This window comes from Columba livia, unplaced genomic scaffold (assembly GCF_036013475.1).
Source record: "Columba livia isolate bColLiv1 breed racing homer unplaced genomic scaffold, bColLiv1.pat.W.v2 Scaffold_106, whole genome shotgun sequence".
NCBI classification, from domain to species: Eukaryota; Metazoa; Chordata; class Aves; order Columbiformes; family Columbidae; genus Columba; species Columba livia.
The window spans coordinates 2,797,687-2,811,267 of NW_027043011.1; positions in this window are offsets into that span (position 1 = coordinate 2,797,687).

Here is a 13,581-nt window from a genome sequence, read left to right on the forward strand (position 1 = left end):
AAAGAGGCAGGAAGCAGGAGAGTGATAGAAAAGGAAAGACGAGACATGCAGCCAGACGAGGGGATAGTGAGAGAGGATGGGACAGAGAACAGGATGAGAAGGAAATAAGGCAAGGCAAGGACAGGCAAGGACAGGCAAAGCAAGGCTAGGCTGCAGGACATTTTTTCGCTTTATAGTTTCTAGCACATTCGTCTTCAGACTAGGAGTAAGGCCATAAGACCGTATGGATTAGGCCCAAGCAAAAATCCCAGCTACTTGAGACATAAGACTAAGCCTAAAATACGCAGATCTCTCCATAAGGATGGTTTTTATACTGTGCTTCCACAATCTTCTGGCAGTACAAAAAAATAAGCTGCAGATCTCCTTAGGCTGAGTCATGCTGCTTTGGTGCAGGGACCATGCATATCATGGGAATAGTTCACCATTTCTGCTCTGGTTTTCAGAGTATGACACCAAAACACCCACCTGATGATATCCTTTCAAGAGCAAAGGCAGCAATTTGCAGAATTCCGCTTCTTTGGGGAAGTGAGAAATTGCTGAGCTGCCACCAAGTCCTGCAGTGTCCCTATCACCTGCAGAGTCACCACATACTCGCCACGGTAGCGGGCATTGTGACAAAGGTTCTATGTCAGCTGGGTGTGGCAGCCAGGCGCCCCCTAGGGGATGGGGAGCCTGTCAGCCCCGGGCCTGTCCCTGCCGGCTGTCCCTGCTGACTACTAGCCACGCCTCTGAAAATTGGTCAAACCATGCCCAGACTTGGGGCCAATTTGGCCCAAAGTCTTGAAAAGACAAGTCGGGAAGAAAGATATGGGACAGAGGGAGAAAGCGAAGGGAGCAGGAGAAAGGGAAGGAAGAATAAAAAGTAGTGTTGGGCTGCAGGAGTGAGATGGAGGAATTGCAGGAAAAGAGGGAGGAAGTAGGAGAGTGATAGAAAAGGAAAGACGAGACATGCAGCCAGACGAGGGGTTAGTGAGAGGAGATTGGACAGAGAACAGGATGAGAAGGAAATAGGGCAAGGCAAGGACAGGCAAGGCAAGGCTAGGCTGCAGGACATTTTTTTGCTTTATAGTTTCTAACACATTCGTCTTCAGACTAGGAGTAAGGCCATAAGACCGTATGGATTAGGCCCAAGCAAAAACCCCAGCTACTTGAGACACTTAGACTAAGCCTAATATACGCAGATCTCTCCATAAGGATGGTTTTTATACTGTGCTTCCACAATCTGCTGGCAGTACAAAAAAATAAGCTGCAGATCTCCTTAGGCTGAGTCATGGTGCTTTGGTGCAGGGACCATGCATATCATGGGAATAGTTCACCATTTCTGCTCTGGTTTTCAGAGTATGACACCAAAACACCCACCTGATGATATCCTTTCAAGAGCAAAGGCAGCAATTTGCAGAATTCCGCTTCTTTGGGGAAGTGAGAAATTGCTGAGCTGCCACCAAGTCCTGCAGTGTCCCTGTCACCTGCAGAGTCACCACATACTCGCCACGGTAGCGGGCATTGTGACAAAGGTTCTATGTCAGCTGGGTGTGGCAGCCAGGCGCCCCCTAGGGGATGGGGAGCCTGTCAGCCCCGGGCCTGTCACTGCCTGCTGTCCCTGCTGTCACCAGCCAGGCCTCTGAAAATTGGTCAAACCATGCCCAGACTTGGGGCCAATTTGGCCCAAAGTCTTGAAAAGACAAGTCGGGAAGAAAGATATGGGACAGAGGGAGAAAGCGAAGGGAGCAGGAGAAAGGGAAGGAAGAATAAAAAGTAGTGTTGGGCTGCAGGAGTGAGATGGAGGAATTGCAGGAATAGAGGGAGGAAGTAGGAGAGTGATAGAAAAGGAAAGACGAGACATGCAGCCAGACGAGGGGTTAGTGAGAGGAGATTGGACAGAGAACAGGATGAGAAGATAATAGGGCAAGGCAAGGACAGGCAAGGCAAGCCTAGGCTGCAGGACATTTTTTTGCTTTATAGTTTCTAACACATTCGTCTTCAGACTAGGAGAAAGGCCATAAGACCGTATGGATTAGGCCCAAGCAAAAACCCCAGCTACTTGAGACACTTAGACTAAGCCTAATATACGCAGATCTCTCCATAAGGATGGTTTTTATACTGTGCTTCCACAATCTGCTGGCAGTACAAAAAAATAAGCTGCAGATCTCCTTAGGCTGAGTCATGGTGCTTTGGTGCAGGGACCATGCATATCATGGGAATATTTCACCATTTCTGCTCTGGTTTTCAGAGTATGACACCAAAACACCCACCTGATGATATCCTTTCAAGAGCAAAGGCAGCAATTTGCAGAATTCCGCTTCTTTGGGGAAGTGAGAAATTGCTGAGCTGCCACCAAGTCCTGCAGTGTCCCTGTCACCTGCAGAGTCACCACATACTCGCCACGGTAGCGGGCATTGTGACAAAGGTTCTATGTCAGCTGGGTGTGGCAGCCAGGCGCCCCCTAGGGGATGGGGAGCCTGTCAGCCCCGGGCCTGTCACTGCCTGCTGTCCCTGCTGACTACTAGCCACGCCTCTGAAAATTGGTCAAACCATGCCCAGACTTGGGGCCAATTTGGCCCAAAGTCTTGAAAAGACAAGTCGGGAAGAAAGATATGGGACAGAGGGAGAAAGCGAAGGGAGCAGGAGAAAGGGAAGGAAGAATAAAAAGTAGTGTTGGGCTGCAGGAGTGAGATGGAGGAATTGCAGGAAAAGAGGGAGGAAGTAGGAGAGTGATAGAAAAGGAAAGACGAGACATGCAGCCAGACGAGGGGTTAGTGAGAGGAGATTGGACAGAGAACAGGATGAGAAGGAAATAGGGCAAGGCAAGGACAGGCAAGGCAAGGCTAGACTGCAGGACATTTTTTTGCTTTATAGTTTCTAACACATTCGTCTTCAGACTAGGAGTAAGGCCATAAGACCGTATGGATTAGGCCCAAGCAAAAACCCCAGCTACTTGAGACACTTAGACTAAGCCTAATATACGCAGATCTCTCCATAAGGATGGTTTTTATACTGTGCTTCCACAATCTGCTGGCAGTACAAAAATATAAGCTGCAGATCTCCTTAGGCTGAGTCATGGTGCTTTGGTGCATGGACCATGCATATCATGGGAATAGTTCACCATTTCTGCTCTGGTTTTCAGAGTATGACACCAAAACACCCACCTGATGATATCCTTTCAAGAGCAAAGGCAGCAATTTGCAGAATTCCGCTTCTTTGGGGAAGTGAGAAATTGCTGAGCTGACACCAAGTCCTGCAGTGTCCCTGTCACCTGCAGAGTCACCACATACTCGCCACGGTAGCGGGCATTGTGACAAAGGTTCTATGTCAGCTGGGTGTGGCAGCCAGGCGCCCCCTAGGGGATGGGGAGCCTGTCAGCCCCGGGCCTGTCACTGCCTGCTGTCCCTGCTGTCACCAGCCAGGCCTCTGAAAATTGGTCAAACCATGCCCAGACTTGGGGCCAATTTGGCCCAAAGTCTTGAAAAGACAAGTCGGGAAGAAAGATATGGGACAGAGGGAGAAAGCGAAGGGAGCAGGAGAAAGGGAAGGAAGAATAGAAAGTAGTGTTGGGCTGCAGGAGTGAGATGGAGGAATTGCAGGAAAAAAGGGAGGAAGTAGGAGATTGATAGAAAAGGAAAGACGAGACAAGCAGCTAGACGAGGGTTTAGTGAGAGAGGATGGGACAGAGAACAGGATGAGAAGGAAATAAGGCAAGGCAAGGACAGGCAAGGACAGGCAAAGCAAGGCTAGGCTGCAGGACATGTTTTTGCTTTATAGTTTCTAGCACATTCGTCTTCAGACTAGGAGTAAGGCCATAAGACCGTATGGATTAGGCCCAAGCAAAAACCCCAGCTACTTGAGACACTTAGACTAAGCCTAAAATACGCAGATCTCTCCATAAGGATGGTTTTTATACTGTGCTTCCACAATCTGCTGGCAGTACAAAAAAATAAGCTGCAGATCTCCTTAGGCTGAGTCATGGTGCTTTGCTGCAGGGACCATGCATATCATGGGAATATTTCACCATTTCTGCTCTGGTTTTCAGAGTATGACACCAAAACACCCACCTGATGATATCCTTTCAAGAGCAGAGGCAGCAATTTGCAGAATTCCGCTTCTTTGGGGAAGTGAGAAATTAATGAGCTGACACCAAGTCCTGCAGTGTCCCTGTCACCTGCAGAGTCACCACATACTCGCCACGGTAGCAGGCATTGTGACAAAGGTTCTATGTCAGCTGGGTGTGGCAGCCAGGCGCCCCCTAGGGGATGGGGAGCCTGCCAGCCCCGGGCCTGTCACTGCTTGCTGTCCCTGCTCTCACCAGCGAGGCCTCTGAAAATTGGTCAAACCATGCCCAGACTTGGGGCCAATTTGGCCCAAAGTCTTGAAAAGACAAGTCGGGAAGAAAAATATGGGACAGAGGGAGAAAGCGAAGGGAGCAGGAGAAAGGGAAGGAAGAATAGAAAGTAGTGTTGGGCTGCAGGAGTGAGATGGAGGAATTGCCATTAAAGAGGCAGGAAGCAGGAGAGTGATAGAAAAGGAAAGAAGAGACATGCAGCCAGACGACGGGATAGTGAGAGAGGATGGGACAGAGAACAGGATGAGAAGGAAATAAGGCAAGGCAAGGACAGGCAAGGACAGGCAAAGCAAGGCTAGGCTGCAGGACATTTTTTCGCTTTATAGTTTCTAGCACATTCGTCTTTAGACTAGGAGTAAGGCCATAAGACCGTATGGATTAGGCCCAAGCAAAAATCCCAGCTACTTGAGACACTAAGACTAAGCCTAAAATACGCAGATCTCTCAATAAGGATGGTTTTTATACTGTGCTTCCACAATCTTCTGGCAGTACAAAAAAATAAGCTGCAGATCTCCTTAGGCTGAGTCATGGTGCTTTGGTGCAGGGACCATGCATATCATGGGAATAGTTCACCATTTCTGCTCTGGTTTTCAGAGTATGACAACAAAACACCCACCTGATGATATCCTTTCAAGAGCAAAGGCAGCAATTTGCAGAATTCCGCTTCTTTGGGGAAGTGAGAAATTGCTGAGCTGCCACCAAGTCCTGCAGTGTCCCTATCACCTGCAGAGTCACCACATACTCGCCACGGTAGCGGGCATTGTGACAAAGGTTCTATGTCAGCTGGGTGTGGCAGCCAGGCGCCCCCTAGGGGATGGGGAGCCTGTCAGCCCCGGGCCTGTCCCTGCCGGCTGTCCCTGCTGACTACTAGCCACGCCTCTGAAAATTGGTCAAACCATGCCCAGACTTGGGGCCAATTTGGCCCAAAGTCTTGAAAAGACAAGTCGGGAAGAAAGATATGGGACAGAGGGAGAAAGCGAAGGGAGCAGGAGAAAGGGAAGGAAGAATAAAAAGTAGTGTTGGGCTGCAGGAGTGAGATGGAGGAATTGCAGGAAAAGAGGGAGGAAGTAGGAGAGTGATAGAAAAGGAAAGACGAGACATGCAGCCAGACGAGGGGTTAGTGAGAGGAGATTGGACAGAGAACAGGATGAGAAGGAAATAGGGCAAGGCAAGGACAGGCAAGGCAAGGCTAGGCTGCAGGACATTTTTTTGCTTTATAGTTTCTAACACATTCGTCTTCAGACTAGGAGTAAGGCCATAAGACCGTATGGATTAGGCCCAAGCAAAAACCCCAGCTACTTGAGACACTTAGACTAAGCCTAATATACGCAGATCTCTCCATAAGGATGGTTTTTATACTGTGCTTCCACAATCTGCTGGCAGTACAAAAAAATAAGCTGCAGATCTCCTTAGGCTGAGTCATGGTGCTTTGGTGCATGGACCATGCATATCATGGGAATAGTTCACCATTTCTGCTCTGGTTTTCAGAGTATGACACCAAAACACCCACCTGATGATATCCTTTCAAGAGCAAAGGCAGCAATTTGCAGAATTCCGCTTCTTTGGGGAAGTGAGAAATTGCTGAGCTGCCACCAAGTCCTGCAGTGTCCCTGTCACCTGCAGAGTCACCACATACTCGCCACGGTAGCGGGCATTGTGACAAAGGTTCTATGTCAGCTGGGTGTGGCAGCCAGGCGCCCCCTAGGGGATGGGGAGCCTGTCAGCCCCGGGCCTGTCACTGCCTGCTGTCCCTGCTGTCACCAGCCAGGCCTCTGAAAATTGGTCAAACCATGCCCAGACTTGGGGCCAATTTGGCCCAAAGTCTTGAAAAGACAAGTCGGGAAGAAAGATATGGGACAGAGGGAGAAAGCGAAGGGAGCAGGAGAAAGGGAAGGAAGAATAAAAAGTAGTGTTGGGCTGCAGGAGTGAGATGGAGGAATTGCAGGAATAGAGGGAGGAAGTAGGAGAGTGATAGAAAAGGAAAGACGAGACATGCAGCCAGACGAGGGGTTAGTGAGAGGAGATTGGACAGAGAACAGGATGAGAAGGAAATAGGGCAAGGCAAGGACAGGCAAGGCAAGCCTAGGCTGCAGGACATTTTTTTGCTTTATAGTTTCTAACACATTCGTCTTCAGACTAGGAGAAAGGCCATAAGACCGTATGGATTAGGCCCAAGCAAAAACCCCAGCTACTTGAGACACTTAGACTAAGCCTAATATACGCAGATCTCTCCATAAGTATGGTTTTTATACTGTGCTTCCACAATCTGCTGGCAGTACAAAAATATAAGCTGCAGATCTCCTTAGGCTGAGTCATGGTGCTTTGGTGCAGGGACCATGCATATCATGGGAATATTTCACCATTTCTGCTCTGGTTTTCAGAGTATGACACCAAAACACCCACCTGATGATATCCTTTCAAGAGCAAAGGCAGCAATTTGCAGAATTCCGCTTCTTTGGGGAAGTGAGAAATTGCTGAGCTGCCACCAAGTCCTGCAGTGTCCCTGTCACCTGCAGAGTCACCACATACTCGCCACGGTAGCGGGCATTGTGACAAAGGTTCTATGTCAGCTGGGTGTGGCAGCCAGGCGCCCCCTAGGGGATGGGGAGCCTGTCAGCCCCGGGCCTGTCACTGCCTGCTGTCCCTGCTGTCACCAGCCAGGCCTCTGAAAATTGGTCAAACCATGCCCAGACTTGGGGCCAATTTGGCCCAAAGTCTTGAAAAGACAAGTCGGGAAGAAAGATATGGGACAGAGGGAGAAAGCGAAGGGAGCAGGAGAAAGGGAAGGAAGAATAAAAAGTAGTGTTGGGCTGCAGGAGTGAGATGGAGGAATTGCAGGAATAGAGGGAGGAAGTAGGAGAGTGATAGAAAAGGAAAGACGAGACATGCAGCCAGACGAGGGGTTAGTGAGAGGAGATTGGACAGAGAACAGGATAAGAAGGAAATAGGGCAAGGCAAGGACAGGCAAGGCAAGGCTAGGCTGCAGGACATTTTTTTGCTTTATAGTTTCTAACACATTCGTCTTCAGACTAGGAGTAAGGCCATAAGACCGTATGGATTAGGCCCAAGCAAAAACCCCAGCTACTTGAGACACTTAGACTAAGCCTAATATACGCAGATCTCTCCATAAGGATGGTTTTTATACTGTGCTTCCACAATCTGCTGGCAGTACAAAAAAATAAGCTGCAGATCTCCTTAGGCTGAGTCATGGTGCTTTGGTGCAGGGACCATGCATATCATGGGAATAGTTCACCATTTCTGCTCTGGTTTTCAGAGTATGACACCAAAACACCCACCTGATGATATCCTTTCAAGAGCAAAGGCAGCAATTTGCAGAATTCCGCTTCTTTGGGGAAGTGAGAAATTGCTGAGCTGCCACCAAGTCCTGCAGTGTCCCTGTCACCTGCAGAGTCACCACATACTCGCCACGGTAGCGGGCATTGTGACAAAGGTTCTATGTCAGCTGGGTGTGGCAGCCAGGCGCCCCCTAGGGGATGGGGAGCCTGTCAGCCCCGGGCCTGTCACTGCCTGCTGTCCCTGCTGTCACCAGCCAGGCCTCTGAAAATTGGTCAAACCATGCCCAGACTTGGGGCCAATTTGGCCCAAAGTCTTGAAAAGACAAGTCGGGAAGAAAGATATGGGACAGAGGGAGAAAGCGAAGGGAGCAGGAGAAAGGGAAGGAAGAATAAAAAGTAGTGTTGGGCTGCAGGAGTGAGATGGAGGAATTGCAGGAATAGAGGGAGGAAGTAGGAGAGTGATAGAAAAGGAAAGACGAGACATGCAGCCAGACGAGGGGTTAGTGAGAGGAGATTGGACAGAGAACAGGATGAGAAGGAAATAGGGCAAGGCAAGGACAGGCAAGGCAAGCCTAGGCTGCAGGACATTTTTTTGCTTTATAGTTTCTAACACATTCGTCTTCAGACTAGGAGAAAGGCCATAAGACCGTATGGATTAGGCCCAAGCAAAAACCCCAGCTACTTGAGACACTTAGACTAAGCCTAATATACGCAGATCTCTCCATAAGGATGGTTTTTATACTGTGCTTCCACAATCTGCTGGCAGTACAAAAATATAAGCTGCAGATCTCCTTAGGCTGAGTCATGGTGCTTTGGTGCAGGGACCATGCATATCATGGGAATATTTCACCATTTCTGCTCTGGTTTTCAGAGTATGACACCAAAACACCCACCTGATGATATCCTTTCAAGAGCAAAGGCAGCAATTTGCAGAATTCCGCTTCTTTGGGGAAGTGAGAAATTGCTGAGCTGCCACCAAGTCCTGCAGTGTCCCTGTCACCTGCAGAGTCACCACATACTCGCCACGGTAGCGGGCATTGTGACAAAGGTTCTATGTCAGCTGGGTGTGGCAGCCAGGCGCCCCCTAGGGGATGGGGAGCCTGTCAGCCCCGGGCCTGTCACTGCCTGCTGTCCCTGCTGTCACCAGCCAGGCCTCTGAAAATTGGTCAAACCATGCCCAGACTTGGGGCCAATTTGGCCCAAAGTCTTGAAAAGACAAGTCGGGAAGAAAGATATGGGACAGAGGGAGAAAGCGAAGGGAGCAGGAGAAAGGGAAGGAAGAATAAAAAGTAGTGTTGGGCTGCAGGAGTGAGATGGAGGAATTGCAGGAATAGAGGGAGGAAGTAGGAGAGTGATAGAAAAGGAAAGACGAGACATGCAGCCAGACGAGGGGTTAGTGAGAGGAGATTGGACAGAGAACAGGATGAGAAGGAAATAGGGCAAGGCAAGGACAGGCAAGGCAAGGCTAGGCTGCAGGACATTTTTTTGCTTTATAGTTTCTAACACATTCGTCTTCAGACTAGGAGTAAGGCCATAAGACCGTATGGATTAGGCCCAAGCAAAAACCCCAGCTACTTGAGACACTTAGACTAAGCCTAATATACGCAGATCTCTCCATAAGGATGGTTTTTATACTGTGCTTCCACAATCTGCTGGCAGTACAAAAATATAAGCTGCAGATCTCCTTAGGCTGAGTCATGGTGCTTTGGTGCAGGGACCATGCATATCATGGGAATATTTCACCATTTCTGCTCTGGTTTTCAGAGTATGACACCAAAACACCCACCTGATGATATCCTTTCAAGAGCAAAGGCAGCAATTTGCAGAATTCCGCTTCTTTGGGGAAGTGAGAAATTGCTGAGCTGCCACCAAGTCCTGCAGTGTCCCTGTCACCTGCAGAGTCACCACATACTCGCCACGGTAGCGGGCATTGTGACAAAGGTTCTATGTCAGCTGGGTGTGGCAGCCAGGCGCCCCCTAGGGGATGGGGAGCCTGTCAGCCCCGGGCCTGTCACTGCCTGCTGTCCCTGCTGTCACCAGCCAGGCCTCTGAAAATTGGTCAAACCATGCCCAGACTTGGGGCCAATTTGGCCCAAAGTCTTGAAAAGACAAGTCGGGAAGAAAGATATGGGACAGAGGGAGAAAGCGAAGGGAGCAGGAGAAAGGGAAGGAAGAATAGAAAGTAGTGTTGGGCTGCAGGAGTGAGATGGAGGAATTGCAGGAAAAGAGGGAGGAAGTAGGAGATTGATAGAAAAGGAAAGACGAGACAAGCAGCTAGACGAGGGGTTAGTGAGAGAGGATGGGACAGAGAACAGGATGAGAAGGAAATAGGGCAAGGCAAGGACAGGCAAGGACAGGCAAAGCAAGGCTAGGCTGCAGGACATTTTTTGGCGTTATAGTTTCTAGCACATTCGTCTTCAGACTAGAGTAAGGCCATAAGACCGTATGGATTAGGCCCAAGCAAAAACCCCAGCTACTTGAGACACTTAGACTAAGCCTAAAATACGCAGATCTCTCCATAAGGATGGTTTTTATACTGTGCTTCCACAATCTGCTGGCAGTACAAAAAAATAAGTTGCAGATCTCCTTAGGCTGAGTCATGGTGCTTTGTTGCAGGGACCATGCATATCATGGGAATATTTCACCATTTCTGCTCTGTTTTTCAGAGTATGACACCAAAACACCCACCTGATGATATCCTTTCAAGAGCAAAGGCAGCAATTTGCAGAATTCCGCTTCTTTGGGGAAGTGAGAAATTGCTGAGCTGACACCAAGTCCTGCAGTGTCCCTGTCACCTGCAGAGTCACCACATACTCGCCACGGTAGCGGGCATTGTGACAAAGGTTCTATGTCAGCTGGATGTGGCAGCCAGGCGCCCCCTAGGGGATGGGGAGCCTGTCAGCCCCGGGCCTGTCACTGCCTGCTGCCCCTGCTGTCACCAGCCAGGCCTCTGAAAATTGGTCAAACCATGCCCAGACTTGGGGCCAATTTGGCCCAAAGTCTTGCAAAGACAAGTCGGGAAGAAAGATATGGGACAGAGGGAGAAAGCGAAGGGAGCAGAAGAAAGGGAAGGAAGAATAAAAAGTAGTGTTGGGCTGCAGGAGTGAGATGGAGAAAATGCAGGAAAAGAGGGAGGAAGTAGGAGAGTGATAGAAAAGGAAAGACGAGACATGCAGCCAGACGAGGGGTTAGTGAGAGAGGATGGGACAGAAAACAGGATGAGAAGGAAATAAGGCAAGGCAAGGACAGGCAAGGACAGGTAAGGACAGGCAAAGCAAGGCTAGGCTGCAGGACATTTTTTCGCTTTATAGTTTCTAGCACATTCGTCTTCAGACTAGGAGTAAGGCCATAAGACCGTATGGATTAGGCCCAAGCAAACACCCCAGCTACTTGAGACACTTAGACTAAGCCTAAAATACGCAGATTACTCCATAAGGATGGTTTTTATACTGTGCTTCCATAATCTGCTGGCAGTACAAAAAAATAAGCTGCAGATCTCCTTAGGCTAGAGTCATGGTGCTTTGGTGCAGGGACCATGCATATCATGGGAATATTTCACCATTTCTGCTCTGGTTTTCAGAGTATGACACCAAAACACCCACCTGATGATATCCTTTCAAAAGCAAAGGCAGCGATTTGCAGAATTCCGCTTCTTTGGGGAAGTGAGAAATTGCTGAGCTGACACCAAGTCCTGCAGTGTCCCTGTCACCTGCAGAGTCACCACATACTCGCCACGGTAGCGGGCATTGTGACAGAGGTTCTATGTCAGCTGGGTGTGGCAGCCAGGCGCCCCCTAGGGGATGGGGAGCCTGCCAGCCCCGGGCCTGTCACTGCCTGCTGACCCTGCTTTCACCAGCCAGGCCTCTGAAAATTGGTCAAAGCATGCCCAGACTTGGGGCCAATTTGGCCCAAAGTCTTGAAAAGACAAGTCAGGAATGGAGATATCGGACAGAGGGAGAAAGCGAAGGGAGCAGGAGAAAGGGAAGGAAGAATAAAAAGTAGTGTTGGGCTGCAGGAGTGAGATGGAGGAATTACCACTAAAGAGGCAGGAAGCAGGAGAGTGATAGAAAAGGAAAGACGAGACATGCAGCCAGACGAGGGGTTAGTTAGAGGAGATTGGACAGAGAACAGGATGAGAAGGAAATAAGGCAAGGCAAGAACAGGCAAGGACAGGCAAAGTAAGGCTAGGCTGCAGGACATTTTTTGGCTTTATAGTTTCTAGCACATTCGTCTTCAGACTAGAGTAAGGCCATAAGACCGTATGGATTAGGCCCAAGCAAAAACCCCAGCTACTTGAGACACTTAGACTAAGCCTAAAATACGCAGATTACTCCATAAGGATGGTTTTTATACTGTGCTTCCACAATCTGCTGGCAGTACAAAAAAATAAGCTGCATATCTCCTTAGGCTAGAGTCATGGTGCTTTGGTGCAGGGACCATGCATATCACGAGAATATTTCACCATTTCTGCTCTGGTTTTCAGAGTATGACACCAAAACACCCACCTGATGATATCCTTTCAAGAGCAGAGGCAGCAACTTGCAGAATTCCGCTTCTTTGGGGAAGGGAGAAATTGCTGAGCTGCCACCAAGTCCTGCAGTGTCCCTGTCACCTGCAGAGTCACCACATACTCGCCACGGTAGCGGGCATTGTGACAAAGGTTCTATGTCAGCTGGGTGTGGCAGCCAGGCGCCCCCTAGGGGATGGGGAGCCTGTCAGCCCCGGGCCTGTCACTGCCTGCTGTCCCTGCTGTCACCAGCCAGGCCTCTGAAAATTGGTCAAAGCATGCCCAGACTTGGGGCCAATTTGGCCCAAAGTCTTGAAAAGACAAGTCGGGAAGAAAGATATGGGACAGAGGGAGAAAGCGAAGGGAGCAGGAGAAAGGGAAGGAAGAATAAAAAGTAGTGTTGGGCTGCAGGAGTGAGATGGAGGAAATGCAGGAAAAGAGGGAGGAAGTAGGAGAGTGATAGAAAAGGAAAGACGATACATGCAGCCAGACGAGGGGTTAGTGAGAGAGGATGGGACAGAGAACAGGATGAGAAGGAAATAAGGCAAGGCAAGGAGAGGTGGAGGAATTGCCATTAAAGAGGCAGGTTGCAGGAGAGTGAGAGAAAAGGAAAGAAGAGACATGCAGCCAGACAAGGGGTTAGTGAGAGAGGATGGGACAGAGAACAGGATGAGAAGGAAATAAGGCAAGGCAAGGACAGGCAAGGACAGGCAAAGCAAGGCTAGGCTGCAGGACATGTTTTTGCTATGTAGTTTAAAGCACATTCGTCTTCAGACTAGGAGTAAGGCAATAAGACCGTATGGATTAGACCCAAGCAAAAACCCCATGTACTTGAGACGCTTAGACTAAGCCTAAAATACGCAGATCTCTCCATAAGGATGGTTTTTATACTGTGCTTCTACAATCTGCTGGCAGTACAAAAAAATAAGCTGCAGATCTCCTTAGGCTGAGTCATGGTGCTTTGGTGCAGGGACCATGCATATCATGTGAATATTTCACCATTTCTGCTCTGGTGTTCAGAGTATGACACCAAAACACCCACCTGATGATATCCTTTCAAAAGCAAAGGCAGCGATTTGCAGAATTCCGCTTCTTTGGGGAAGTGAGAAATTGCTGAGCTGACACCAAGTCCTGCAGAGTCCCTGTCACCTGCAGAGTCACCACATACTCGCCACGGTAGCGGGCATTGTGACAGAGGTTCTATGTCAGCTGGGTGTGGCAGCCAGGCGCCCCCTAGGGGATGGGGAGCCTGCCAGCCCCGGGCCTGTCACTGCCTGCTGACCCTGCTTTCACCAGCCAGGCCTCTGAAAATTGATCAAAGCATGCCCAGACTTGGGGCCAATTTGGCCCAAAGTCTTGAAAAGACAAGTCAGGAAGAGAGATATCGGACAGAGGGAGAAAGCGAAGGGAGCAGGAGAAAGGGAAGGAAGAATAAAAAGTAG